The 13,519-nt window shown below is 40.9% G+C and overlaps 1 pseudogene; it reads left to right on the top strand.

The window, feature by feature from the left end:
* Positions 1-8,336: 8,336 nt before the first annotated feature.
* On the top strand, positions 8,337-8,778 carry LOC121498108 (annotated as a pseudogene).
* Positions 8,779-13,519: the final 4,741 nt, after the last annotated feature.

Genomic DNA, 13,519 nt, shown 5'->3' with positions numbered 1-13,519 from the left:
TCATCATTCTGCAAAGAAGCTTTGTACACATTAGTGGTCACTATATAACCCACCAGAGTTACCATATAATCCAGATGACTGAGTTATATGGGAACTCTAAGTTTAACATTCTGAGGAACTCCTAAACTGTTTTCCAAAGTGGCTGCACCATTTTATATTCCCATTGACATTGTATGAAGGATCCAATCTTCAACATTGTAGAAGGTTTGTACGTTATTGGTAATACTTGTTGTTTGATAATTGCTATTCTAATGGGTGTGAAGTAGTATCCCATGATGGTTTTGATTGGCGTTTCCTAAAGGACTAATTATGAGCTTCTTTTCATGTGCTACTAGCCATTTATCTCTCTTTGTTGGAGAAATGTCTATTCAAATATTTTGCCTTCTAGGGCAGCTCGGGTGGCTCAGGGGTTTAGCGCCGCCTTCAGTCCAGGGTGTGATCCTGGAGACCTGGGATGGTGTCCCACGTTGGGCTCCCTACATGGGGCCAGCTTCTCCCTCTGCCTGTGTCTCTGCCTCTCTCTCTCTCTCTCTCTGTCTCTATGAATAAATAAATAAAATGTTAAAAAAAACATATTTTACCTTCTAAAAAATGGGGTTATTTATCTTTTTATTATTGAGTTGTAAGTGGTCTTTACACATCCTGGATAGGATTCACTTTTAAGATACATGATTTGCAAATATGTTCTCCTAGTCTAGGGGTTAATCTTTTATTTTTTCTTGCTTTTTTTTTTTCTTTCTTTTATTTTTTCTTGATAGTGTTTTTTAAAGCACAGAAGTTTTAAATTCTGGTGAAGTACCAACCTCTTTTGTCTTGTGTCTTTGTTGTCACATTCTAAGAAATCACATTCTCTTTCATCTCAAAGCACAGCAACTTACAAGTTGATTACTAATGAGACAAGAATATATAACTCCCTTTACTCTTACCCTGAATGTGAAGTCACAGTTCCTTCCAGTGAGATTTTTCCCTTTTTCATCTGTTGGTGTCTCTATCAAAGGAACTGAATTAGTCCCCAGAATCAGCAACCTTGAAATAATAAACACAAACAATTCATCATTACTCCTCCTTTTCGAATCTGGTCTGGGTCTTTTTCGGTCTATCAGTGACACTGACCTCTCTCAAGGTATTCAAAATTGTGCACGAGTCTCATTTCGTGCTTTCTTATCCTGCTGCATCATACCTGGTGTGGGGTGTGACATTTCCTCCCATTTTTCGTAGCTTAAGTATTCCTACAGTTTTATAGTAGTTTTACCTTCCAGCTAGAAAACAGGAGATGCAGTTTTAGTCAAGGACAGCAGTAACACAACCCAGAAAAATAGCTCTGATTAAAATATATGCTGTGCTTATTCAGTATGTTGTAATCAAGGACGTGGCTGAAGACATGTTCTGATAACTGATTGTATCAGCAATTGATTTTTTTTTAATGTTTCAAGTTTTTACTTAAATTCTGGTTAGTTAACATATAGTGTAATACTAGCTTCAAGAGAATTCAGTGATTCATCACTTACATATAACACCCAGGGCTCATCATAAAAAGTGCCCTCCTTAACACCCATCTCCCATTTAACCCATCTCCCACCCACATCCCTCCAGCAAACCTCAGTTTGTTCTCTATAGTTAAGAGTCTCTTATGGTTTGCCTTCCTTTCATTTTTCCCCCTCCCCTCTATGTTCATCTGTTTTCAGCAACTGATTTCTAAAAAGTCAACCATGCATTTACAGGCCTGTGTCGCTAGGCTAGTCTAGGCCATCAGTTCTGTTGGCCTGTCAGTGATAAAATTATATTGGTGGTCGATGACAGTTCTGTGTCTGAAAAGCTGCTGTGGAGAACTCAATCTTTCTTTCTTTCTTTCTTTCTTTCTTTCTTTCTTTCTTTCTTTCTTTCTTTCTTTTTCTCAATCATTATTTAGATCATCTTAGGTTTGTGAATGGATGGGTACTGAGACCAATGAAAGAAAACCAGGGCTCCTGGTGCAAGGGGGCAGGGTGCAAAAGGGGCAAGAGTCTTCATCTGCCACATCAGTGGAAATGTGGTTTTCCCACTTCTGAACATGTGCAAACCAGCCTGAGGGTCTCATTGGCCTTTGAGGGCTTGCCTACACTCTGCTTTTCCATTTGCCGAGCCTCTTCTTGGCTTACCACCTTGTTCTCTTTTCAAAAAGTCAAGGCAAGGAGAGTAGCCAGTGTGATCAGGGTTGAATACACAGTAGAAGGAGACAATTCTTGTTCTTTCTTTTTCTCTTGCCTCAAGCTCAGTTTGAAACTGTAGAGGGTCTTGGTATTATGGACCTCCAAAAAACAAAGAATGCAACAGTAGTGTCCAATGTCACATTCCTAGCACTGCACTGTTTTCAGCCCTCACTTCCTGACCTTTGACTGTCCCCACTTCCACAGGGGCCTCTCTGAGTAGCTGGTGCTCCCAGCCCTCACTTTGCTAACACTTAGAAGCTGAAACAGCCACAAGGGCAAGCATTTCCATAGAACATTGAGTCACATGCCCACATGCACCTTCCTTCCTTCTCTCCCACTCATGCTTTCTTACAGACTTCATGCTTGTTTTCTGGTTGGATACACAAGGGAGAAGGAGAACCCTTAAAGGGACTTTTGATCTTCTTTTAAAATATATTTTTTTAAAGATTATTTATTTATTTGACAGAGAGTAGGGCGAGGGGGGGAGGCCCAAACAGTGGGAGTGGCAGAGGGAGAGGGAGAAGCAGGCTCCCCGCTGAGCAGGGAGCCTGATGTGGGGCTCCATCCAAGGACCCCAAGATCATGACCTTAGCTGGAGGCAGATACCTAACTGACTGAGCCACCCAAGCACCATGGGACTTTTCATCTTAATGAATGGATTATAACTGGAGTCCAGGAAGCCTGTATGCATAGGCACATTCCTCTCACAAGCACACAGAAGAGCACTGAGTATACCATTATGTTTAACCCTGGAAGGATAGCTATGTTGAAATCCTCACACCTCTTTCTGGTTTCTCCAGCACTTTCACCCTAATGGCCACAGGGGTAGCGGAAGTGAGAGGGAGTTTCCAGACTTTCTTCTAAGAACACAAACCCTTCACCTCCCCTACTCTGATCTACCTCCTTAAAAAAATAAGAAATACAAGTCCTGAAGGAGACCTGACCACTTCTACTACTTGCATGAAACCTGAGTCCAAAATCTCTAGCCTCCTCTTGATTATCGTTGCCACTGTCTGGATTATTTCTGACCCTTATGCAAAATTATTCAGGAAATATTTATTGAGAGCCTAGATATACCACATATTACTCTAGGTGTTGGAGGACATAGACCTAAAAAAGACAAAAATACTCATTCTGTGGAGCTTACATTGCAGTGAGGGAGACAGACAAACACCATCAAAAGTATATCAGAGGTAACTGATAGGGAGAAAAATGCAGCAGAGAAGGAAGGGGGGGTTGGGGGAGTAGGGGTGGGAGTGTGGGGAGGGGGGAGTTGCCTTTCACTGCCCAGGATGCTCAACAGGGATTAAAGCATGGGGAGGAGGGGTTGCCCTGACAGAAAGGTCCCCCCTGATGTCCTGGAAGATAGTGTGGGGAGTCATGATGTAAGTGTCAGGGGGCAGCGAGTGTCGGGGGAGAGCTCTGGGGCTTTCTATTTCCTCTTGATGCTGGAGTTGTGTGGATCCCCTGAGTTCTCTCTTACCTCCTGCTGGACAAGTTCTGTATAAATTCCCTTTGGACAAATGTGAACCTTATATTCACACTTTGCCTTCCAACCCTGCCTTCTCTATTCTTCTCTGTGCAGGGCAGCCAGACAATCGAGTCTAAAAACCAGTCTGATCAAATCACTGTCCGGCTTAAAATACTTTCCTGTTTCCTTCCCCACAAAGTTCAAATCTTACCATGGTTTCCAATGCTTGGCCCCATGGTCCTCTGTTCTGTGTCCCCTATTTCTCAAATCTCATGAGAATTCTCTTTTCTCTCCTACTTCTTCCAAATAAATTTTCCAGAAAGACTCTTCTTAGCCACACTGCTCTTCCTGCCTGGAAGCTCTTTTCCTCCCTTTTTCTTGCTTATCTTCTCTAGAAGATATTCTCTAAAAAAACTTCCCTGACTACCTTCTTGGTTATCACTGCCACTGATGAGAAAAAAATCAGAGCTATCCACTTATTAGTCTCTCCCACTAGTGTGAGAGTGCTTTTAGGGCACGACCAGAGTACTATGTATCTCTAGAGGAAGAGAAAAGCAGAATGACACTCACAGCTGGATCTTGATTTTTTCTGCTGATCATAAACCCTCTGAAAGATCACCAATATCAGACAAGGCGAGCAAAGCCAAGAGCAAAACTCTGCAGTCGTGTGTGAGCAAAGGCAAAAACAAGCTCATTGGGTTCATCACAGAAGTGACCACTGACTAAAACGAGTCACTGCTGCTAGTTAAACATGGTTTCTCTTTATTCTTTCTGACTTCTAGGTAAGTAAGATTCATGAGGATGCCCAGTCAGAACTATCCTACTTCTTGACAACACTCAGTTTAGGGCAAACCCTCCCCCAAGCTGCCTGACACACGCCTAAATCCCATGATGAGACCCATCCAACTCCCACTTACTGAGCCACCCCGTGGGTCCTCAGTGTAGAGCTTCCCTTGCTCAGCAAGCTTCAACAAGCCAAGTTTGACTTGACTGCAGGTGAGTTCACCACCTTGGATTGACAGGTCCTATCCTAGCAGGACTTTTCCCAATAGCTACTGAGAACATCTGTAGCAATAGTTCTGGGTCACAACTGTGCTTCTTACCTGTGCTTTCACACTGGCCAACCTTGGCTGTGAGGACCTTGACAGAAAAACTAGTTTCAGGTGCAAGTCAAAATAATTCTTGAAAAAAGTACAAAGTTTGAAAGAGTTGAAGATCCCCTTCAATGACTGTAGACCACAGCACCAATAGGTAATTGCCATTCATTCATCACACAAAACCATATTTTTAGGGAACATGAACTTGAGAATATTCACAAACTCTTATAATCCTTTTAGACTGCATTTTCTTTCCAGTTTAACGTGTTGCTTTCCCTTTCCCCTGTCTCTGCCTCTCTGCAGCCCCACCAGACTATTCTCTGTTGTCTCACCTGGTTTTTACCTTTATGTCTTCGGCCTGTGTTTATGTTTTGTGAAATGACCCTCTTCCTTTTCCTGTCTCATGGAGATTAGTCATTTTTGGCTTTAAACTTCAGAGTCCTTTTGACAGTCCTTCTCCCTGCAGTTCCTCAAAGTGCCCTGAGAATGTCAAGAGTTCAGAATACTTATAGGTGATAGCAGGTAGTGGTCAATAGTCAGTGTCTCAGACCAAATCTGCTACACAGATTTCCAGCCCTTTGATTAGAGCTGTGTAGCGTCTTGTGTGAGATGAGGTTTCATTTCTTTGTGTAATCACTCACAAGATTCTGCAAAAATGGAAAGGCATCCAGAGTGAAGTCCCATCTTCCCCTCACTGTCTGATTCAGCAGCTAGGATATTGAGAGCATGCTTAGATTATTATAGTTGAAAAAATGTCTTATGAGTTACACAGGTACCTGACTAAGTAAAGGCACATTTACATCTCTTTTTTAAAAGATTTTATTTATTGATTCATGAGAGACACACAGAGATAGGCAGAGATATAGGCAGAGGGAGAAGCAGGCTCCTCATGGCGAGCCTGATGTGGGACTGCATCCCAGGATCCTAGGATGACGACCTGAGCCAAAGGCAGATGCTCAACCACTGAGTCACACAGGTGCCCCAAGGCACTTTTGCATCTTAACCCCAGGAAAAAAGAAAAAGTGACCTTTGGGGCTCTAGGTTACATCCTGGGTGTTCTGGCTGGGAATAGAGGGCTCATGGGGACAATGAGTTTCCCTCCTTCTTCTTCCTCCCTTTACTTCCCTCCTTCCAGGTAATTCCTGGGCATGATTGTCAACATGGCTGGAGATTTCACAGTTTTTCCCAGGAGAGTCTGAGTGATCTATAAAGAAATAAACCCCACTGCTTTGGTCTCTTGAGCCTGTGTGAGCCCAGATCACTGAATCATCTGGTTCTGCACTGAAGACAATGAATGGTACACCTTGAGCATCATAAAGCTCTCAATTTTTAGTGGCTTTTATTTATTTTTCTCTTTCCCCTTTAGTTGTTGTTATATATACAGAAAACAAGGCAAGACAGATGAGCTAAAATAGAAGTATGGCTATAAAATATATGTTGCAGCCCAACAACACATGTTAATTAATGTCCCCAGCAGGGAAGGGCAAAAAGCAAATCCATTAAGCATACTTTTGCTTGTACTTCTAATCTTAGAGCCTGAAAGCCTGAAATCACAGCAGGACCTTTTTCCTGAGCAATTTAGACAGAAATTCATTTTTTATCTGTGCCATTATTCCACAACTGTTTTTGGATGACTTCTGCAAAGATGAAGAAAACATAGTCCTTCCCTTTAAAGAGCTGCATAATAGGAAGACACAAAAGACAAAACTGTGGACAAATAGACAAATGACTACAATATTGGACAGTGTGCTGAGTGCCTTGGGAGTATAAATGAGGAATGGAAAGAATTCAGAGACATAGCAAATCCAGGTGGTAGGGAGCCTGGAAAGTCTTCACGAAGAATGCTGATTTATTTACTTATTTATTTTGGAAGGAAATTGAAAGAAATATGAGATGTTAGCAGGCAGGGCAGGAGACTTCAGGTTCAGGTAGATGTAAGTAAAAGGCAGACAGTCTGGGATTAGGAGACTGACATAGGTGGCTCACAGAGAAATGGTGAACACAGCTGCATGCGTTATCATGTGTCAATGCCTTTGGAATCCAGGCTTGACACTTACCTAGTCCTTAAAAGGAAAAGTGTTAGCAAAGTGGTATTTTTAAAGCCCCAGCTTGACTTGCTATTCTTGTAATAGTTCAGGTTCACTTTTTTGTAGCTTCTACAATTTTCCACGATATCTCTGGATAACAGAATCTTGAATTAAACAATGCTTCTCTTTGCCAAGAATTCAAAGCACCGTTAATATAGTATCCATCTCCTTCCTACCCATGGGAGGTAGGAAGCATCAGGCAACAAAATCTGTTTTCTTAAAGCTCAAAACACAAAAAGATTAAAGATTATGTCACACAGCACAGATTGGAGAGAAATCATTTTCTCTTCTTTGCTGCCATTGCTAGTCTGTTCTTTTCCTACTATAGGCTGTATTGTCTCAGTATCAGTACCCAATGTTCGGTACAACGTTGTTGATATTAAAAATCTCACAGTATTTCATGGCAAGATTCTAATTTGGACTGATAGTTTAGTAAGTTATGTTAAGGAAACCAATCAACAACTACAGTAACAATAGTAATAACACTATCTATGTTTTCCCAGGCACTGGTTAGCTCCAGACTGATGTTAACTATAATGCAAAGTAGGTGTTGTGATTCCCCTGTAGAAGTAAGGACCATTAAATTTAGATAGGGCAGCTAACATGCCCAGGTTCATACAACTAATAAATGGCAATGCAGTGCTCTAACCCAACTCCACATCAACTTTTCATTGTGAAAAGAATCTGGTAAAGTCTAGACACACACACACACACACACACACATACACACACACACATACCCAAATACTTGCATACTGTTTTTGGGAAATTCACAGACTTCTTGATGTCTGTCCATGGCCTTGAAGGAGCTCATGGATCTCACTGTTAAGAATCCTAGCTCTGAAGATATCTTTGAGCTCTAGATAGCATAGTGTGTGTGTGGTAATGAGCATGAACTCTGGGTTTGGATCCCAGTCCTACTAGTAGATGATGTCAGTAAATTTAATTAACCTCTCTATGCTTCTTAATTTCCTCATATGTAAAATGGAGCTGATAACAATGATACCTAAAAAGATGAAATATTAATGTATGTAAGTCACATAGAATACTGCCATGCTAATTGTAAGTTTCCTTAAATGTTGGCAAATATATGTGTATTTGGACTGGATTATTTTACACTGATGTTACTGCTTTCTTCACCATCCCCACCACTGGAAGCAAACATGAACATGTTCTGAAACCAAAAGTTTGAAGATTTATCTGAGAGCTGTGACTATTCAGTCGTATTTATATGACTGAGAGGTCCAGTTACTAAGTCATCTGTCCATCCTCAACTTAGTGGCTTTGATGATTGTTAACTGATAGATCTGGATCTGTAGATCTGACCTGAATTTAGGAGAGTCATAAGATATAGTTAATGTGTTCATATTTTACCTTAGACAAGAAGGGCACATTTTCGCCTTAAAAAGTCAATATGCCTTTTTGATAACAAAGACAGATGGTCACATTAGAAACTACTGGAAATTAGCTCTCTTTTGTCTGGACTGCCAACATGCTATCCAGACTGAGGAAGACTTGAAAATTTCAAGACCACGTGAGCCATGGCCAAGGCCATGTCAGCAAGCATTGGAAGCACCCAAGAGGCCAGGGTAATGCTGGTGGCATGCATCACCACAGGATCAACTTAGACAAATATCATCCAGGTTACTTTGAAAAAGTTTGTATGAGACATTGACACTTAAAGAGGGGCCAGAGCTTCTGCCTGTCAACCTTGATAAACTGTAGACCTTCATCAGTGAGCAGATCCAAAGACATGCTGCCAAAAATAAGACTGGAGCTACTCCTATCATTGATGTGTTACGATTGGGCTACCACAAAGCTCTGGGAAAAGGAAAGCTCCCCGAACAGCTCGTCATCATGAAGGCCAAACTCTTCAGTGGAAGAGCTGAGGAGAGATGAAGGGTGCATAGGGGGCCTGCCCCCTGGTAGCTTGAAGCCATGTAGAGGGAGGTTCATTAAATGCTACCAATTGAAAAACCCCCCAAACTATTGGAAATTAAATTCTTATTTCTTATTTATTTTTACACAATGTTAAACATAAATGGAAACAATATGGAATTTTATTTTCTCATGAGTGAAACTAAAAAGCATATGAGAGAATGTCTTATTTCCAGGAATTAGAGATGTAAGGAGGTAGGGAAGTGAAAGGACATGGATTTTCATGGAGCTATTACCTACATAGGGAGACCAATTCCTTTCAGGTATTGACATTAGTGATGCAGAATAAGACACAAAGGGCGTGGGTTTTTTTCTGTCTTTTTCTTTCTCTGCTATGCTGCTGAAGATCTTGGTGTCTTATTACTGAGAAACATAACCTTATTTTAGCAATGGTGTGGTGGTTACTTACTTGTCTTGCAGATAAGGTCATTTCCTCTGGGCTTAGACCTCTTCTACCTTAAAAGGGAAATGTGAGGCTGCGGAGACTGTGGTAAATTAAGAGTGTGACAGAAAACTCTTCTTTTGACAATTTTTTCACTTTCAAATATGAGTTCATTTTAAAAAGCTGAGTATTTAAGTATATATCAGAAATTATTTGGAAATATCCTCTTTAAACCTCCTCTTTCTGGTGGAGAAAGGATATATAGGTGATACACTCATTGTTGTGGCTGCCAGGTAATCCAATCATCAAGGAAAAACTGGAGGGTGATTCTGAATTCACACCATTCAACTATAAAGGCACTAAATGAAGATACAGATGAATGTTTATATCTGTGTAGAAATGAGAGACTTTGAAATATGACATTAAATAATTTAGATATCAAAAAATAAAATGCTGATAGATTTAATCATAGTTAAGGCTTCTGTACCTTAAAACATAAAACACAAAATCAAATTGCAAACTTGCCTCTTTTTTAAAAAAATAATTAATTAATTAATTTGAGAGAGAGAGCAAGGGAAGGGGCAGAGGGAGTCTGAAGTAGACTCTGTGCTGAACACAGAGACTGATGCGGGGCTTGATAAAAACTGAGAGATCATAACCTGAACCAAAACCAAAGGGTTGGACATTCAACCAACTGAACCATGCAGGTGCCCCAAAATGCAAACATTTTCAATAAATGTGACATAGATGGATATTTTTACAATGTAGTAAGATGAACACCTGAGAAGAAAAAAGATTAGAGAATTTGAACAAGTAATTTCCCAAGAAGGTATAAGGATGGATGCTCTATTCCTAGACTATGGAGGAATGCATAAGCACACAGCACAGATTATTGATAATATGAATGCAGTTTAAAACATTTAGGCACTATTCAGCTGAAAATAAAAAAACACAAAAAGGACTCTGTTGTTGGAAATTCTCATATGTTGACAGTTACTTCAAATTGTTACTGTCTTTCTGGAAGGCAACGTAAGTGTTATTAAATTATGCACAATCTTTGAACTAAAAAATCATTTCCATAAATTTAAAAAGATTGTGAGGTATAGAAAAATTTATCTGTAAGGAGTTCCATTGCTTTATCATTCTGTAATGAGAAAAAATTGAAAGTGGTCTAAATGCCCCCAAATAATTAAGTAAGCCTATTAGTTTCCCCTTGCTACCATAACATATCACAGTGGCTTAACACAACACAAATTTATTGTTTTATAGTTCTGTAGGTCAGAAGTCTGATGGGAGGTCTCACTGGACTCAAATCAAGGCAGAGCAAGGCTGCATTCCTTTCTGGAAGCTCTAGAGGAGAATCTATTTTCTTGTCATTTCTAGCTTCCAGAGGTCACCTGTGTTTCTTGACTTGTAGCCCACGTGGAGCTTCAAAGCCAGCAATATCTAGTGGGGTTTTTCTCACAGTGTATCGCTCTGACACCGACTCTTCCACTTTTAAAGATGCCTGTGATTCCACTGGGCCCACCTAGATCATCTCTCTATATCAGGGGAGCTGATTAGCAACCTTGATTTCATCTGAAACCTCAATTTCCCTTTGAGTAGTAAACATATTTACAGGCTCCAGAAATTGGGATGTGGCATCTCTGGGTGGGTGGGGAGCATTATTCTGGATGCCATAATTTGTAAGTTCTATTTAATCTATACAACAATTCTAGGCAACTATTAAATAACATGGAAAGTGATCACAAAATGTTGCTGTGTCAAGTCTTTGGTGTCACCACCGATCTTCTTGGCCTCTGGTAAGTCCATCCACAGACACTGACCACTTGTTCTTCCTCAGCTTCTCTGTGGAGACCCATTCTGTATGTGTGGGACTGTCTTCACTGGGCACCGGCACCAGCTGACAGCACCTTGCCTCATGCCTGCATCATGATACAGCTTTTGTTTCCCATCCCTGGCTTCCTCCTCTCCTGCTGAGACCCAGGAAGTGTATGATCCAGAAATGCAGGGTGATCAAGCCTTTTTAGGAAATCTATTGATTAGTAGGAGTTGGCATCTAGTGGGTAAATTCTCTTCTCCTCCACTTTCCTCCCATAGGGTATTCTTTGAAGCAGGAGTTCTCAGGGCTTTTGGAAGACTGCCTACTGCCTGAGCAATCAGTTCTTGTTGCCAGGAGGTTTTCCCACCCAGCTATGCATCCTTGGACTGGTATTTCTCCTCAACACTCTTCTCCCTCCACAACTTTGATTTCTTAGGGAACTATAAGGAGAAGTTTAGTGTTTCAGTGTCAAGTGGTGGGAGATGAGGGTGCATAATTAGGAACTTTATGCAGAAATCTTAGCACCATGATAAATAAATTATGTGGGCTATGCCAGGGACAATGGGAAGTGAGTGAAGGGTTTTAATGAGGAGAGGCTCAGGATTCTATCCTTATTAAAGAGAGGCCACTCTGGCACCAATGTGGGTAGTGACAGCTCCAGAATGTCTGTATATGAGAGGATTAAGAAACAGCAATTTGTTGGAAGGTGGAGATTTGGAAATTGTCTTGGAGTAATGTTTATATAGCAAGACCCAATTTTTACCTAGAACGAGCACTTATTGAGCAGGTGGGTGCTTGTTGGGAAAAATTGGCATAAATTCATGTTTGGGGTGAATGCTATCACTGATGCAGGAGGGAGGGAGGGAGTTGACACACAGGGCCACTAGTTAGAAAATTGCTGTCCAGGTTGGAATTAACTGAAACTGTGGAGATGGAATGGAAAGGACAGGATAAGTGGGATTAAAGTGAGCTTTTTTTTTTTTTTAGTGATAGTGAGTTCTCTACAAAGAGACGAGGCCCAGGAAGAGGGGTCTGGTCTGGAGAGAGGAGATGGCAGTAGGCTCTTATATTTATTTCCACTACCTCATGGTGTGGGACTTGGGCATCTCTATCCCCTGCCTCACAAATGTGGGAATAGGATTTCCCTGAAGTGGGGCAGGTGGGAGAGTTGGATAATTATAACTTCTTTGCTTTTCTGAATTTTGGACTTAGAGTGAACTTTGTCATGAGAAGAGACTTTTATGAGGTAATATCTTTCTGGTCCTCATTCAGTTGGTTAGATATAGTCTAGGGCCAGAGCTTTCTATGTGGAGGGTTTTCTAGGTGATGTAGCTACCAAATCAATATCCCCCCTCACTTCTCCAACCCCCAGCTCTACTATAACTGCCTCACTGCCATTATATCTATTGCTACCATTGGGACAGTCTCATTCATTTTCTTTCTTTTTTTTAAAATTTTTTTATTTAAATTCAATTTGCTGGGTCACAGGGCAGTTCTATTTTTAACTCTTTGAGGAACTCCACACAGTTTTCCAGAGTGGCTGCACCATTTCACATTCATTTGGGGAATATAAATAATAGTGAAAGGGAATAGAAGGGAAGGGAGAAGAAATGGGTAGGAAATATCAGAAAGGGAGACAGTACATGAAGACTCCTAACTCTGGGAAACGAACTAGGGGTGGTGGAAGGGGAGGAGGGTGGGGGGTGAGGGTGAATGGGTGACAGGCACTGAGGGGGGCACTTGACGGGATGAGCACTGGGTGTTATTCTGTATGTTGGCAAATTGAACACCAATAAAAATAAATTTATTATTAAAAAAAGGAAAAAAATAAATTCAATTTGCCAACATATAACTCCTGTGCTCATCCCATCAGGTGCCCTCCTTAGTGCCCATCACCCAGTTACCCCAACCCCCCACCTCCCCTTCCACAACGCTTTGTTTCTCAGAGTTAGGAGTCTCTCATGGTTTGTCTTCCTCTCTAATTTTTCCCCACTCCCACTCATTTGGTTTCTATCTTATTTAAAACCATGTTATTGAGGTATACAATTTCCGTAGCATGGAGTTCCCTGATTAAATGTGCAATTCATGATGTCACAAAAGGCAAGATGGCATTCTTTTTGATGGTTGAGTAATATTCTGTGTGTGTATGTGTGTGTGTCTTTATCCCCCCCAAATCCCATCTTTATCCCCAAACAAACAAAACACAAAAAGAATCATAAATGCAGAAAACAAACTGTTGGTTGCCAGAAGGGAGGGAACTGGGAGGATAGGTGAAATAGATGGAGGGATTAAGAGGTACAACCAGTTACAGAAAAAGTAAGTCATGGCGATGAAAAGTGCAGCACAGAATATATAGTCACTAATGTAATAATGTTGTCTGGTGACAGATGGTGACTTAGCCGAACCTCGTGAGTGCAGCTTAATGTAAAGGATTATGAATTCATTACATTGGACGCCTGAAACTAATATAACATTGCATGTGAGCTCTATTTCCATAAAACAATGTATAATTCAACACTTTTTGAAATAGAAC

The sequence above is a fragment of the Vulpes lagopus genome, chromosome 8 (assembly GCF_018345385.1).
Source record: "Vulpes lagopus strain Blue_001 chromosome 8, ASM1834538v1, whole genome shotgun sequence".
In the NCBI taxonomy this organism is placed as follows: domain Eukaryota; kingdom Metazoa; phylum Chordata; class Mammalia; order Carnivora; family Canidae; genus Vulpes; species Vulpes lagopus.
The sequence above is the reverse complement of the archived record's forward strand: the minus strand, read 5'-3'. Positions and strand labels throughout refer to the sequence as shown.